The sequence below is a fragment of the Thermobia domestica genome, chromosome 3 (assembly GCF_964235325.1).
Source record: "Thermobia domestica chromosome 3, izTheDome1.hap1.1, whole genome shotgun sequence".
In the NCBI taxonomy this organism is placed as follows: domain Eukaryota; kingdom Metazoa; phylum Arthropoda; class Insecta; order Zygentoma; family Lepismatidae; genus Thermobia; species Thermobia domestica.
In genome coordinates, this window is record NC_137456.1 from 92,499,786 (window position 1) to 92,516,901 (window position 17,116).

General features: G+C 34.8%; 1 protein-coding gene across 2 annotated transcripts in view; it reads left to right on the forward strand.

The window, feature by feature from the left end:
• The window catches only part of LOC145680609 (cubilin-like), a 1,259,764-nt gene that overhangs the window by 1,184,415 nt on the left and 58,233 nt on the right, over nt 1–17,116 (forward strand). The window lies entirely within an intron of this gene.

A 17,116-nucleotide genomic window follows, 5' to 3' on the forward strand; every position in this document is an offset into this window, starting at 1 on the left:
TATCGTAATATATGAAAAAGGGAGCTCACATTTTGAAATTTCTAAATTCCTGTAAGTTCGATGTACTTAATTAACTGAAGTATTCCATTTTTTTAATGTACGAGTGCTTTCTTAATATTCGCTATATTGTTATCTCCCAATTCTTGCAATAAGTAAATATTCTTTCATAAGCACATTAAACATAAATTTAATATTAATGTATTATTTCACTTACTTAACAAACTTCCAGAAGCCCTTTCTCTGAGATCTAATGTCCAGTGCGCCTTCTTCTTTAGTGCACGAGATTCCACGTTCGATTTCGGAGTTCATAACGCATTGCAGCGTTTAAATATCACTTTTAACTGTAGGCCTTATCCCAAAGATACTCACTGCTGATAATGATTATAAATAAAAATCAATCAATTAAATTTTCACGTACAGTTTCGAGTCCAATGTGAACTAGAACTGTGGAAAACCTCAATACTTATAGCGAAGAAAATTGAAGAAAGGTGATCATGGGTTGTACTTACATGTACTATCTCTGTGTTCACTGGTGGAACTGGAAAAAATAATAATCATCTTATCCCTGACGTACAGGGGCGGATCCAGGACATACTTCTGTGCGGGGGGCGGGGGGTTATAATACTGCTACCTAGAGCTACTTTTTAAGAGCTCCAAACTCTGGAATGGGTTTTATTTGTATATAAAATAAGAAAGTTTCCTCTTCTGGTCCGTCCCTCCCTCTGGATCCGCCCTTGCTGACGTATAGGTAAAAGAATATACCACTTTACAAAACAAAGGACTAGAGTGTGCTCTTTCAAGTAAAAAAGAATCATCAAAAGCATTGTACGTTTGTAGAAGTTATGCGTGAACATAGACACTATATACAGGGTGTAACGGGAGTAAATGCAAATACTACGGCAGGTGATTCGTAACATCAAAAAAAGACAAAAGAAATCCTCTTGCATATTGTCGATTTCCCTGTACGAGTGACAGGGTTGCCAATTTGGAATCGAAAATTGAATCGTGACAATTGCAACGGAATAGAAAGATGTGCACATCAAGCATCATGCAAGAAGACTTTTTGTCTTCTTTCGATGTGACGAATCACCTCCTGAAGTATGTGTACATCTTTCTATTCCGTTGCAATTGTCACGAATCAATTTTCGATTCCAAGTTGGCAATCCTGTCATTCTTACATGACGCGGAATTCGTCAATATTCAATAGGATATTTTGTCTTCTTTTGATGTCACGAATCACCTGCCGCAGTATTTGTATTAACTCCCGTTACACCTTGTATGGCCTGTATATCAAACCGGCCGTCGGATTAAAAAAAGAAAAAGAAAAAGAAATTGGAGAGAAAGTCCTGTCACTTCCCCGGAAGCATAACCTGAGATGGTGCTATTGACAAATTAGCAACAATTAATGATGAAAAAGTTATGGGCGTCTGCCCAACGAAGAATTATGTGCAGTGAGTAACTCAAATGTAACAAACTTCGTAAATAATAGCCCCCCGAAAGGAAAAGATAATAAAGTGTAATATAAAGCATGAGTTGATAAAAAAACAAGGAAGTCAGTAGAAATACTTCCTATAGATGAAACAAGAAGTAGTGTCACGTGTGAACCACTTGAAGGAATTTGGCTTATATGACGCAATATTTTTTCAATTAATATTGAAACCGGTAGTAGATTTCCATCACTTCCAGCTTTAATAAAGAGTTTAGAGTGGAGATGGAAATACATTTTTAAGACGCTTAATTGATTGCAGAAAACCGTTTCTCTCCATCTATTACCACTTTACTCTATAATACTTAATTTTTTGCCACGTTCGTTTTGAATATAGGGCTAAGAGATATAAGGACATAAGCTTATAAACATAATAAGACAAGTCAATACGTATGAATAACTAGTAATCAGAAGAATTATTATTATATCAGATTAATAAATCCTTTTCGAGGGTAACTATATTTTTACCTTTTTTATTCTAAAAGAAGTCTCACCACATTACATTTCAATAATCGTTACTTCACACATATACATTTATTATTTCTACCTAGCAACCTCAAGACATTTCTTCTTTTTTATCTTCCTTTTCGCATAGCTGCTCAGCTATTACGCCTCTGATCCTTTACATAAAAACAGGTACAGATTGACAATGACAAATACAGATTGACAATGATAGTACAACGATAAACCGTTGTATATGTCGCCATGGACGGGAATTCCGCAGTAGCTTTGCTACGAAGGAAAGAACCCTGGATTAATCATTACAGAACATTCACTTTTGGAATAGACCTCGTATTAAATAACGTTACATTGACACGAATATTTACTTCTCATACCATATTACAATATTATATTCTTTTATATTTACAATTATTCATATATCCATATATATATAAAAAGTCGATGGATCTATTCAATAGGGTTCTGCAAATTTACTAGTTAACTATTCCTTCCTGCAATATGCGAAAACATCCATGTACAATCGATATTGTTTACAAATAAAGATCATTATCATATTAAAGGTTAACAAAATCAGAAGGCAATATAGCCTGCAAACATACTAGCGATCACCATTTAGTGCATTAGTAGTTGGAGATTGATAATACACATATCAAAGGAAACACATAACGTTAACACATATGTTGATATAAATTGAATAATTACAGTCATAAACATGAAGTTCAAGATTAAATAACATAAAATAAGATACAATAAACCGATTCACATATCCATAAAGCATGTTCATTTTTCCTCAACGCAGATTCAATCCATTTCACATCAATACAATCTATCCCAGGTCACGGTGTCTCATAACTTCCATTAGATCACATTGTATACCACATTCTTGGGTACTTTCTTGATATTGTGTAGGTGTGTGTTCTCTGGCACCAAAGTTATTTCTATTACGAAAGAAATTAGATCTATTGCCTACATTATTATTATTATTTGCACTATTCCAACGATTTTGCCTGGCCATAAAATTTCGTCTATTATTATAAAATCGAGTACCTCTCTTTTCAGACTGAGTTTGAGTTCCATTGGCGTTATTAGATCTCCTGTTAAATTGAGCACCATCTGTCTTTTCATTTCTCATATTTACATTTCTGATTGTTAACTGATTTGGATTACTTTGGTTACGATTGTAGTTTCCTGGTCCACGATTGTTATTATTAATACTATTACAATTCAGTACCTGAAATTGGTTCTCAAAATGTTGGACTAGCATGATCAAATGGTTGAAACTAACGCATTGAGTTGATAATAAAACCTGCTGTAACTTGAACGGTAGTAAAATACGTATAGAAGCTATAATTCTAGATTCTGGCTGTAACGGATTTATATTTTTCAATTCGTTATATGTACTCACTACAAAGTCTGTTACGGATCTATCAATTCGGGAGTTATAAGGTCGATTTCTAATCACCGCGTCTCTATTTGCAAGCATAAAATCATTTTCATAATTTGCAAGTAAAGCTCTTTTGAAATCAGCATAATTACTTATTCTATTACGTACGGCTTCGTACCAAGTGTAACACGGTGGAAATAGAACATGGGGCAATAATTTCATATATTTAGACTGGTCGATTCCCATTAAATTACACTCATCTTCAAATCGTTTTAAGAAAGAGCTGGCCGTCATTTCATTATATTTCCCACTAAATTTGGTCATCGCCTTGATTTCACTTACTTTAAAACAAACCTTAGACTCTCCAATATCCCGTTTCCGTTGCCGTTTAACATACCGTACTGCTGGCATTCGTGGATCCTGTCTCCTTTCATCTGCTGGCATTCGTGGATCCTGTCTCCTTTCATGTATGCGCCTTCGTGATCTTACGCCGGCTGTTTTATTAGCATCTTGTACTATATTATCTTCAGACGAATAAACTGAAGGAGATGTAGAATCACACTCAATAATTGGGATTTCTCGTTGATGAAGCGTCTCCTCATTATTAGAAGGAACTGAGGCATTACTCCTGTTACTTAGCCTTTGTTGCATCGATCTGATTTCCTCCTGCATATCCTGTATCAAACAACTATGGTTGTGAATTTTAGATATATTATCCTTTATTTGAGTCGCTTGTTGTGTAGTAACAGACTCCAAAGCTTCTATTTGTAGACTATGATTATTAACTTTAGAAGTCGTGTCTTTCATTTGGGTTGCTTGTTGAGTTATAGCGGATTCCAAAACTTCTATAGATGTTTTCAAAGTATTGATATCTTGTGACGTTTTATCAGCAAACTGTTGAAATTTTTCATCTAATTTCTCATCAATTTCCTGAGAAATTTGCTGTATTTGTTGAGACATCTGTTGTATCAAGTTGTCATCCCTCGATTGCATGGATTTACTTAATTGTTGAATCATCTCTAAGACCTGCTTAGTATTCACTGTTTCAGACATACATTCTTCTGAGTTACCAATTACGGACATATCATCACTGTGTATATTAGTCATAGTTGACTGGCATATAATTTTTCTGCCACTACGTAAAAAAGTACATTCAATATTCATACGTCCCCTTTTATAAAAATTAAGACCCTATCTTTACTTTACTTCAAGATTTGTACAGGGTCCCGGGATTCGTCGCACCAAAAAGATATAAGGACATAAGCTTACAAACATAATAAGACAAGTCAATACGTATGAATAACTAGTAATCAGAAGAATTATTATTATATCAGATTAATAAATCCTTTTCGAGGGTAACTATATTTTTACCTTTTTTATTCTAAAAGAAGTCTCACCACATTACATTTCAATAATCGTTACTTCACACATATACATTTATTATTTCTACCTAGCAACCTCAAGACATTTCTTCTTTTTTATCTTCCTTTTCGCATAGCTGCTCAGCTATTACGCCTCTGATCCTTTACATAAAAACAGGTACAGATTGACAATGACAAATACAGATTGACAATGATAGTACAACGATAAACCGTTGTAGAGAGAATATGGTACCAATTCTTAGAACGCTAAATCGATTCCGAGAAAACCGCTTCTCGTTATCTGTTATCATTTTTACTCTATATAGATGAGGGCGCAAAATTCCAGGTCGCCAGGTCGGCCATTGACGACTAGAAATTTTGAGCAGTTTCTGTTTCGCACGAAAATAATATTGTCACTGAGTGAGGGAAAACATGGGATGTGAAGTCTTCATAACGGACATGGAAAGTCAGGTCTTCACAACGTAGACCCTATATCGCGCCTCGTTTCCCACCCTCAGGTTAAATGTTTTGCCTTCTTGCGCGTCAACGCGAGAGATGCCCTAGTGTAATCTCTTTCTTTGTCAAACCAAAGGCCTTAGGGGGAAGGGGGGACCTCTCATAATTTGTACGTGAGAGAGAGATACTGGCGACCGTCATTTTTGGATTGGCGAGTGCGTCTGATATTGAAATTTTGTGCCCTGATATAGATCAATATTGAAGTTGAAAGTTGTAGCGAATCTCTACTGCTTCCGGTTTCATGGTTTCATTAGAGACTCAAAGATGGAAATGAAATATATTCTTGGAACATTCAATCGAGTGCAAGAAACCCACGTAATCTGTTACCGTTTTTGCTCTATATTGATCAAGTCAAAACCGGAAATAGTTGATTTCTCCCCCCCCCCTTCCTGTTGCGGTTTGAGTTTCATCCCCATCAAAGTACTCAATTTCTATCTTTCGATTGGTTTTGACCGTCTACGTACCGGTCAAAATTGGTGGTAAAATCCGTTGATTAATTCTTGAGAGATACACAAACAGAAAGAATAACTATATAAATGAATGTTTGGTAAACCAAATTCCTTTAAAAAAAACACACAATAAGGCCTAACTGCCTTACAATGAAATAATTTTTGCCGTTTTTTTGTTTGAGTATCTTTAGTATTTATATTGCACTTAGTAGTGCTAATGAATAATATAATATTCATTTTCCCATAATGTCAAAATGCTGCAAATAACATTGTTCTTGCGAAATTTAACATAGTTGAATTGATAGGTTTAATAAACTTAAAACCACAATATTCTGCACATAAATACGAATACTGTTGTAGCGATATCTGAAAATATGATATTCAAAGAACATGCGCACATGAAATTAAGCCAACACTAGCTACAAGCATAAACTAGAATAATTTTTAAGATTAGAACTTAGATTTCTGGGTTGTCGGCATATATGGCCATGTTAGCCAGTCACATATATAGGGATGCGCACGAGACAAGATTTGTGGCTGTCTCGTCTCGAAAACGTGCTGTAAAAGTGATGTCTCGACTCGAAAAATGTATATTTCTCTATTAGAAGAGCCGTGTCTCGATTCGAATATTGTCAGGAAAATCCTGTCTCGACTCGTCTCGTGCGCATCCCTACACATATGTGATGGATGACGTCACTCGGCGATCACACTACTCGGAAAATTGGTGAGGAAGTAACCGGCCTGGGACCATTGTGTTAGGTACCATTCCGGCATTTATCTGACCCAAGAAAAACCTCGCTCAGTATGGCGGGCCTGAAAAAGCTGTTACACCTTTTTGGCCGAGTATCTCCACCGGAAATCGAACCTGGGACCGCTCGCACTAAAGACGAGAGCATTAGAGTCCGGGCCGCAGAATAATTTTTATATAAAGGAATCCCAATAGGAGAAAACCACACATTTCACCTGTGTCTTAGCAATACACAATTTAACAAAACAAAAATCGTTGTACAATTATAATTTATCAATGCACTGTAAAAAATCGTTATGTTATTTCAACGACATGCCTATGTGTTAACACGATTGTGTTAAAATATAACACAAACAAGTGGTTAGAACAACTCCTCTCAATTTGGAGTTGTGTGTCAAATGCCAGTAGTTGAAATGACACACAGCCTGTGTGTTAAATTAACACAAGTATAGAATCTTCGTTGTTGTTTTCTGCGTGATTGCCAAATGTGCTGGCCATTTAATTATAAAGGCTTATAAATTGAAGCTACAGACAAACACAGTAGAAAGAAATACTTAAACAACTCCAGGTATACGCAAAATTTCAACATGCAAACCGCGCGATGTGTTTTCAATTGTTTTACATAATGTTTCTGAAGGAACCCTAACAGCATGTGCCATTTAGGTGTTATAAATTCATCTCTCACATTTGATGCATTTATTGCTTCTTTCTCTAAGCGATTGTGTACTAGAAGCAACAAACGCATCAACTTTATTAGATGGCAACTGGCGCCGATCATTTGAAAGTGAATATGGAAGAACTATAAAATAAAGTAAATAGACAGTCGTCATTTTGTTATAAAATTAGGCCTACATGGTGAGCAGATTTTATCTTATCCCGAACGATTATCGTCGAATGTACGCGGCTTAAAGGAACACTCTGATTAGACAAATTCAAAAGACCTCAACAATTTATCCCTCTACAAGCGACGTTTTATTCATCGCCTCCGTGGCCAAGTCGGAAGAGCACGCGGCTAATAATTGAAATGTTGGTGGTTTGTTCCCCCCCCCCGCCACTGGAATACATTTATTTACTTGTTTAAAGTGTTTTTTTTAGACTCAGCATAATGTAAACAAATTACGCATATAGGCGATTTAGCATATTTTGGGGGAGTAATTTTGTGGTTCATTAACGCTTACGGCACGGCTCAACACCGGTAGTGTGTTAAAAACGTAACACACCCCTTGTGTTAAACGCCAACACCGCGGGATATGTGTTGAACTAACACCGCATAGTGGTAATCAAGCTGGAACCACTGGCCTGTGTTAAAATTGAGTTAAATTAACACAACCATTTTTTACTGTGTGTGTGCGCTCACTCAGCACTTCAGTCTTATTTATTGAATATTTACATTTACAAAAACTTCACAAATTTTAAAAGTACACAGTAAAAAATGGTTGTTAATTCAACTCAATTTTAACACAGTGCTGTGGTTCCAGCGCGACTACCACTATGCGGTGTTAGTTCAACACAGACCCCGCGGTTTTGGCGTTTAACACAGGGGGGTGTTACGTCTTTAACATACAACCGGTGTTGAGAGCGGTGTTAAATTCGGATCTTTGTTAGTATTTTCGATGTTGATTCGACACCATGTCAGGGTCGACAGTGTCGAGAAAAGTGTTGAGTGTTACTTGTGGCGGTATTGCACCAGCACGAAGAAAGTAACACAGTGTAGTGTGTTAATTATTTTGTGTTAATATTACACCATGTCAAGTATCAATATAACACAGTCCCTGTATTACTTCAACATCATATTCTTATTATTTCAACACACAATCTATGTCATAATTTGAGGTCAAAGACCTATAAGTAACACCGTTTTAGTGTTAATTCAACACTCTCTGTGCTAAAATTCAAGATCAGACCACCATATTAACACCGTTTTGGTGTTAGTTCGACCCCACTTCTGTGTTACTACGACACCTATTTCGGTGTTGAAGTAACTCCGTGTGTGGTGTTGATGTAACATTTTTCTGTTTTGGAAAATCATGTGGTGTGCATGCTTACACTTACCGAAGATTCTAATTTTAAAATAAGAATAGTAAAATACAGAACACTTCAAATAGAAAATCTTCATAAAAAATTTTGTCGTCCTCCCTAACATTTATTGTGAAGTATTTCTTGATGGTGCGAAACACAACCTTCACCAACATCTTGTTCAAGAATGATAGGAAACTCTTACTTATATCCTCATAATTTGTTTGCCTCTTAATCGTGATTCAATTTGTTTTCCGCCATTTTTGAAGCACAGTCCCTGGTGTCAAGTGGTGAGCTCTAGTGGAGTGTAGAAGTGACACAGTAATACGATGTTGCTCCTCGCTGTTGACATATTTCTTCAGAACATTATGTACAACAATTGGAAACACATTGCGCGGTTTGCATGTTGAAATTTTGAGTATGCCTGCATTTGTTTAAGTATTTGTTTCTACTATGTTTGTCTGTAGCTTCAATTTATAAGCCTTTATAATTTGATGCCCAACATATTTGGCAATCACACAGAAAACAACACCGAAGATTCTACACTTGTGTTAATTTAACACACAGGCTGTGTGTCATTTCAACTACCGGCATTTGACACACAACTCCAAATGGAGGGTAAGTTGTTCTAACCACCTGTTTGTGTTATATTTTAACACAATCGTGTTAACACATCGGCATGTCGTTGAAATAACACAACGATTTTTTTCACAGTGTAGGTGTGAGTACTTGTTCGCTTATGATAAGTCTTTCTATTAATCACAAATTAATGTCAAAAGTTACCCTCAACCCCGGCTATAAATATAGACTGACCCGATGATAGCGATAAAATATCTCCTACAAAAACATTTGTTAAAATATCCCTAAAGCGAATAAACAGTTATTCTCCAGCGATCAATAAAGCTAAAGAATGAACTAAGGTAGATTCAATTTGAAGCAATCAAACACATTAGAAAAGAATCTGAGCAGTATAATATTTCTTACTGTAACACTTTCTCTTTTACCTCTGCTGCAAAGTTTGTTTAGTCTTACCTCATCCCATTTTGTGGAAAGAACTCAAGATTTTTCCCCCTCTTATATGTAAATTTCTAACTGACTCAAGATAAACAGGAAATTGAAATAAGCTAAAATGTTTACATAACACTAACCATAATCGATTGAAACAATTAACAGCAAAGTAATAATAATAATAAAAGAAAGATTCATATTTAACTTATTTCATCAGATTCATCTTTGATCTTTGAGTCAATTAGAAATTTGCATGAAAGAGAAAAACAAAAATCTTGAAATAAAATTTCCGTGAATAGGTTGGCTGAGGTTAAACAAACTTTGGCCGTGAAACTAAAAGAAAGAGTTTGAATACAATAACCCTCGCATGCACAACAACAATCTTGCGATGCAAAACTTTACTAGCCAAAATATATTCAAGATAATAGCGAAAGATGCTTCTCAACTATGCTTAAAAAATAAATATAAATATACCCTGGTAAAGACTATTAACAGGATCACACAAAACACTTACACTTATAAGTAAATTTATGCTTGTGGCGTAGCTGAAGCAGTCCATATTATGTGCCCCTCACCAAAATTTTGAGTTTAACCCCTTACGTACCAGTAACATCCATGTGATGTCATGAAAATGTATCCTTTTTATTAAGGGTCTATTAATCCTGGAGATGCTGAAATTTGTTAGTGGATGCAAGCCAAGACTTAGTTCTACTATTTGCCCTTAAGTGGCAGCACCTTACTGACAGATAAGAGAAAAAATGTGTTGTCTCAGTATGGCAGGCCTAAGGAAGCATTCAATTACAATACATATGTGTTTGTTTTGAAAAGAATTAGCAATTTCGAGATCGGAAATAAGAAGCTTTGTCTTTGATCTCTGGTCAGTGTTGCTAACTGAAGCATCATAAAATGACTTAGAGAACATCAGAATTTCCCCTTTTTCAGTCCAACTGTTTCATAATGCAAATAATTGTTTGTTATCTGTAATGTGAATGCTCACGCATGCACAATAACTATGCCCTATATAAGATCTAGACCGTCTTTTCACAGTAAATGAAACCGATATTACAGCACACATATAGGAAAATGATACCTGGAACACAAGGGTTAATTAAAAATCTTATATTTGAGATTAAACTGACGCCAGACAATAATAATACTCTAGGTTTTACATTCCCTCTAATACCCCAAGTATGTGAGGTATATACTCTCTTATATTCCAGGTGTTGTCAACAATGCTTTTAGTCTTAACCAAAAAAATCTTTTAAGCTCTGGGAAGCGTTTAAACAATAACAATACTCTACACTTTAAATGTCCTCTCATACTTCACGTATGTAAGGTTAATCTCATTAACAAACAATATGTTTTTTTTTTCGAAGTTTAACAAAAAAAATGTTTATTTCGAAAGCACTTTAATACGAAAAATCTATTCTCAACATATATTTCCACGTATTGGATATGGATAGCCACCGTTAAACTCATCGTTATTCGTGAATATATTAACGGATCGATTCAATTAAGGAACTTAACCGAGATAATGCAAGAAACAGAATTCAAAAATTCGCTTTCGTTGAAGAGTTATCGTGTGGAGTAACGAACAGCTGAAAGGACGTAGAAAGCTTATATAAGACACACTGGCGTGAACCAAACATAGGAACCATGGAAGAAACATGAAAAGCGATTTTATTAATTTTATAATGAAATAAAAGCAACAGAAGCTATCAAGCCACTTTTCTCCATAGATTAATACGCCATTACCTTTTAAAAAAACTCTTTGTACTTCCCATTCACTAAATAATTTAACTAAATTAGATTCTTTGGATACAATTTCCTCTAATGTTATTCTAAAATCTATACAAATTTAATACTTGAGTAGATTTTGAGGTTGTGTTTTTTATTTCTACTTCGAGTGACAAGTTTGATTTCTTTTTGAACACTTTACACTGAATAAGTAATTATGGCGACGTTGTGTCCTGGCGAGATTTCAACTTGCAAATTTTGAAATATGAGGTTTTGACCTGTCGACGTTTTTGTCCTGCAAGATTTTGTCCTGTGAAATTTTGTTCTACGACATTTGTCTGTATAACATATGTACCAAACTGGTTGACGTCTGTAACAACTTCAAACTTATCCACATAATTTTATATACGTGGCTGATATCTAAAAATTGCGTGGTTGGGAATTGCATATTTTATGCTACTTTTATTAAATAGTATCGAAGTACTGTTTAAGGAAATAATTATATGTATAACTTATTTTTAAAAAATCTTAAAAACAGTCAACTTTACACACATAACCTATTCGTTTAAAATGCTACAAATAACAAACACAGTATAATGTACTATGAAAGTGTTCCAAAACTTTGCAGTAGAACCCCTGTGCTGTTATCGTGCATAGGAATGTATGGTTGCCTATACGAATGTTAATTTGCTGTAACCAACCCAACATTCGTAGAGATGTTTCATAGTCCAGCTCCACAGATTACCATTAGATTTTAAAGAAATCTTTCAAATAATAATAAAAAAAATCATCACAATTAGTGTAGTTATGTCAAAGTTGTGCACAAACATATCCACATCACATATATAAAGAAGCTCAATTGAGAACCTTCTCCTTTTTTAAGTCGATTAAAAAGTGCGTTTGCTTCTCAGTGCAAGACAATGTTAACACTTTCTTCGCGAATTCTTATGTAGAAACATACAAAGTGGAGTACGTGTACTATTGTAGGATCAACAGCAACTTGATCTAGAGAGCTGCAACCAAATCTACTCACATTTGGAAAATGGTAGGAAGCTTCTGTACAAATCTTTTATAAAACATGGAAAAGTGCATTTTATACTTACAGTATATCAGTCCCATCTTATTGGTTGCAGCCAATTCAGAACCATCAATCAGTCTGCTTTCGTGATAATTACAAGTTACTGTATTTGACAAAACTTGACTTGACACAATTCCTTGCAGCTTTGATGTAAGTGTCGGAAATGGGTCCCACTCCCACTACCTTGGAAGAAAGAAGCAATCTTTCACAAAACACGAATATGAGTCACAAAAATAAAGAACTAGTGGTGAGTAAAATAGAATTCTGATTATTTTTGATGAAGTGAGAAAATGTTGTGTACAATGCATCAGAGTTTTAATTTTTTTAAAAAAATTCTGTTGAACAATGAAGTACTAAACGTTATTTCAAGTACCGTAAACTGGGGTTACTTGGAAAGTTTTTTTTTTCTTTTTCATACTACTCCATGTTATTTATTGCAATTAATTTTTCTTCTTCTTCTGATATTTATAGAGCTTGGTCCATGTTACCTTTTCCTGCAGTAATAACAAAATTTTACTGATAAGGTAAGCTATCCAACTCCTCGACGAGTATCACATTGAAACTTGCGCATGTGGAAGGACATATTGAAAGATGGAAATGTGTTTACTCGTACGATTCGCAACGTCGTCGAACCGGAAGTAGAATGATCGTTCCCCCCATAGCCCCTGAAAGTTATGTACTCTGATCATACGTGCCAGAATGTTATACACTGGAATCTGTTTTCTCATGAAGACAAATATTGCAAACTCAAGATGATAGCAGTCGGTGTTGATTGGGATCTCTAGTACATTATTGATGCGAATCAGTGTCAAATAGAACAGGATACACGATCGTAAGTTCTAAACGAACACTTTATACGATGGAGAAAAGGGAAACGCTGAAACCACAACTCAAAAATGGCTTTCTATGATTATTATTATTATTACTATTATTATTATTATTATTATTATTATTAGTAGTAGTAGTAGTAGTAGTAGTAGTAGTAGTAGTAGTAGTAGTAGTAGTAGTAGTAATAGTAGTAGTAGTAGCATTATTAATATGAGCACTATGATGAGTAAAAATAATAATAATGAAAAGAAGACAGCAAATAGGCTGTATTGTTGTTCCCTTTAAGCAACTAAGGACTTCGGCCTGTCTTGAGTGTCCTCTAGCACGGCTACAAAGGTTTTGGAATCCACAAACAACCATACCCAAGCCGGGATTCGAAGTTGGGAAGCTTGAGTCGCTGGCTTGATGACTTTACCAACATGAACATGATTTCGGCAATAATAATAATAATAATAATAATCCTATACCAGTGGCTCTCAACCTAATTCCAATCACGATCACCATATTATCACATCCTCTTGCCAGCGACCCCCTTATAATTTCTGGCTTGTAATAAACTTGTGTGGGATTTTTAATATACCTTTTGCGGAGATCTCACTATATACATCTATTTCTATAATAGTAGAATTCATTTCTTGTATATAGTGGATACAGTAACTTCCCTAAAAGCGAATGAATTAAAACCAAATTTGGTCCGTTCATTACTACAAATATCGAATCCGATCCGTCATACTGTTCCAAAACGGAGGCCGTTTGAAAATTTTAAAATTTGATAACTCCCTTAATTTTGGGTCATATGATAAAAAAAATAAAGTGGATTTGCATTCTTGTGGTATTTCGATATGCAGTTCTCATTAGTTTCATGTTGTACCTCTTTCATTTAAATTGATTTTTAACCAACTCTGCACCTGTTGAAAATGTTTAGTAGACCATTTTTTTGTTGTTCTTTACAATATGTATACAAATAAAAATTGTCTATCAGAACAAAATTCAAAATAATAATTATTTAAAAATATATTCCGGTATTAGATTCTAATTGTATTTATCTCTTTCGCTTATCTTCCCCCAGGTTGAGAAACATTGTCCTATACTATTTCTTCTTGCAGACCTCGTGTTCGTGCGGGTTGACGTGTCAAGCCAACGACTCAAGGGTCCCGACTTCGAATCCCTGCTGGGGTATGGTTGTATGTGGATTCTAAAACCTTTATAGCAGTATTAGAGGACACTCAAGACGGGCCGAAGTCCTTCGTTACTGAACGGGCCCACTAATATATTTATTGTCTTCTTCTTCTCATTATTATTATTTTTACTCATCATACTGTTCATATTAATAATACTAATCATACTACTACTACTACTACTACTACAAATAATAATAATAATAATAATAATAATAATAATAATAATAATAATAATAATAATAATAATAATAATAATAATAATAATAATAATAATAATAATAATAGAAAGCCATTTTTGAGTTATGATGTTAGCGTGCCCCTTTTCTACACCGAGTAAACGTGTTGCTTTGGAACTTACGATCGTGTATTGTGTTCCATTTGACAGCGATTCGCATGAATGATGTACTAGAAATCACAATCACCACCGACTCTTATCATCTTGAGTTTGCAATATTGTCTTCGTGAGAAAACAGGTTCCAGTGTATAACATTCTAGCATGTATGACCAGAGTACATAACTTTCAGGCGCTATGGAGGGAACGATCATTCTACTTCCGGTTCGACGACGTTGCGAATCGTAAAAGTAAGCATATTTCCATCTTCCAACATGTCCTTCCACATGTGCAAGTTTCAATGTGATACTCGTCGAGGAGTTGGATATCTTTCTATGTGAGACTGAAGCCGCCCAGGAGCCAAAATATGCTGTTTCCAAGTAGCCCCGCTTTTGGGGCTACTTGGAAAATATATGTCTTTTCATAGTAGTAAAAGTTGTGTGAAAGATGGACTATTTGAGGAGAACCACTTGCAAGATCACACTTTTCTGAGAAGATTGATATGAAACATGCATATGTTTCGTTCATAGTAATGTATTCCTAGACTGTTTTAAATAAAAATGAGACTTTTTTTGCACAACCTTTTAGTTAAACACAATAAATTGTTGAACGAATCTAAACTAACTACAGTGGTAAGATTGTCTTCCTGAAGGCCTACAGAACCAGTAAAAAACTGTTTTTGCAATATGCTTTTGTAAACGGTTGTTTTTCAAACAATGCAAGGGAAAGTTTGGCAAATGTCAATACACACATAAGCTCTTGAGACTTCTTTAAGACACTAAAACATGCCCTATATAATTTTATAAAATTTATTTATGTATCAGATCAGTAATTACCTTACATTGGTTTTCAAAATTTTACCTGGTACCGTTTTTACAAGTGTACATTTACGTTAACCCTTTGCAAAAATATTATATAGTACTGTTATAATAATAATAATAATGTAACACAGTACGATAAGGACAAAAATTCGCATATTGAAATTCTTTGCTGCAAAAGTCATATGGAAAAACAACTTGTTCTCTGCGGTTGTGGGTAGGTTCAGGCAAAACTTCAATAATGCCATCGTTGTCTATCCCCCTGATCAATATAATCATGTTTAGTAGAAAAACTGAAGGAAATTTTAAAAATGCCCACAGATTATCCCAGAAAGGAAGTGGAAACGTAAAACTAATTCGTCTCATTGGGAAACCTCTGAAAGCAACGATATTTAGCACAACCAAGAAAAATCACTTTTCACTACGGAAACACGGGGACAATTGACAGAAAATTCAAAAAAACACAAAAAAGTATCAATTACTGTAAGAATTTTTAGACCAGTCTATAAATAAGACACAGCACTTATGACCATCCATATTGTTTCTTTTAGGTGCCTACTTTTCATTGGTCTGGAAGAAAACGACGTATCTGTTCTAGTTCTCTCATTATTATGTCATATAACACAAAAAATGTCAATCTTCCAAGTAGCTCCAGATTTTCCAAGTAACCCCAGTTGACGGTATGTGTGAAGAGTGTAGTAGTGTTTCCGTTTCCAATCCCAAGAATTGTTTTCTTTGTTTCGTTTCCTTTTTTTGAAATTTAGCGTCCCTTTTCAGCATCGAGGCTATATGAGACGTGGACCTACAGTTTAAAGTGGAATCCGAACTACCATAATGCATTCAATGCTCTCTCCCATCAAGAATGAAACCCGTGACCACCTATACAATAAGGACATGCTCTAGCCACTAGACCAACAAAACAAACTAGCCCCATGAATGAAACATTATTAAAATATACTTTATGCGACACAATACGAGAACTTATTTTATGAGTGTTTGCCAATATCGAAAACTTTATGTAAAAATAAACTTTGAAACTTACGTTAAACAATAACTATACTTTCCTGTGTATTTATTGTTTAACGTACGAAAGTGTAATGAAAATATACACTTTTCTGTTTGTATTTTTAAAGATTTAAGCAAAGCTTAGGACCAGAGAAAGTGTTCGTATGTGCAATCATTCCTTCTGCAGAGCATAACCTCTGCTGCAATGTTGTATTGAAAATCCAGCAAAATACTCAGCTGTGTTGCTATAGGAAATAGCGGACAAATAATACCCATTTCAGAAATTGTTTGCTTTAGTATGGAGCTCTATCAAGAAATGCATACAACAACAGCGTAAAACAAGCATCCCATTTTCAAAAACATGTCATAAAGAAGCAACCAGCTTTGAAGAATAAGTTAGTATCAAATTCTTCTCCGTATTCTGTGAACGCTCTAATGATTATAGTGAATTGTTATTTCTATGTTGCCTCAAAAGTGCCTGGTTTAATTTCAATGAAGTCGTGAAACTAAGTTTGTAGCTTATAGCAAGAGTGCTCACGGGGGTAAAAGAGTTTATAACTCACAGAGCATCATTTAAAAATCATGACAGCTTTCAAAAACAACGTAATTGAAATTTATAAGAAACTTTTTTTTTTAAAATATACATTTAAAATAAGTATAATTAATACAAGAAGAACACTTTTAATCAAGGCCGCACCCAGATATCGT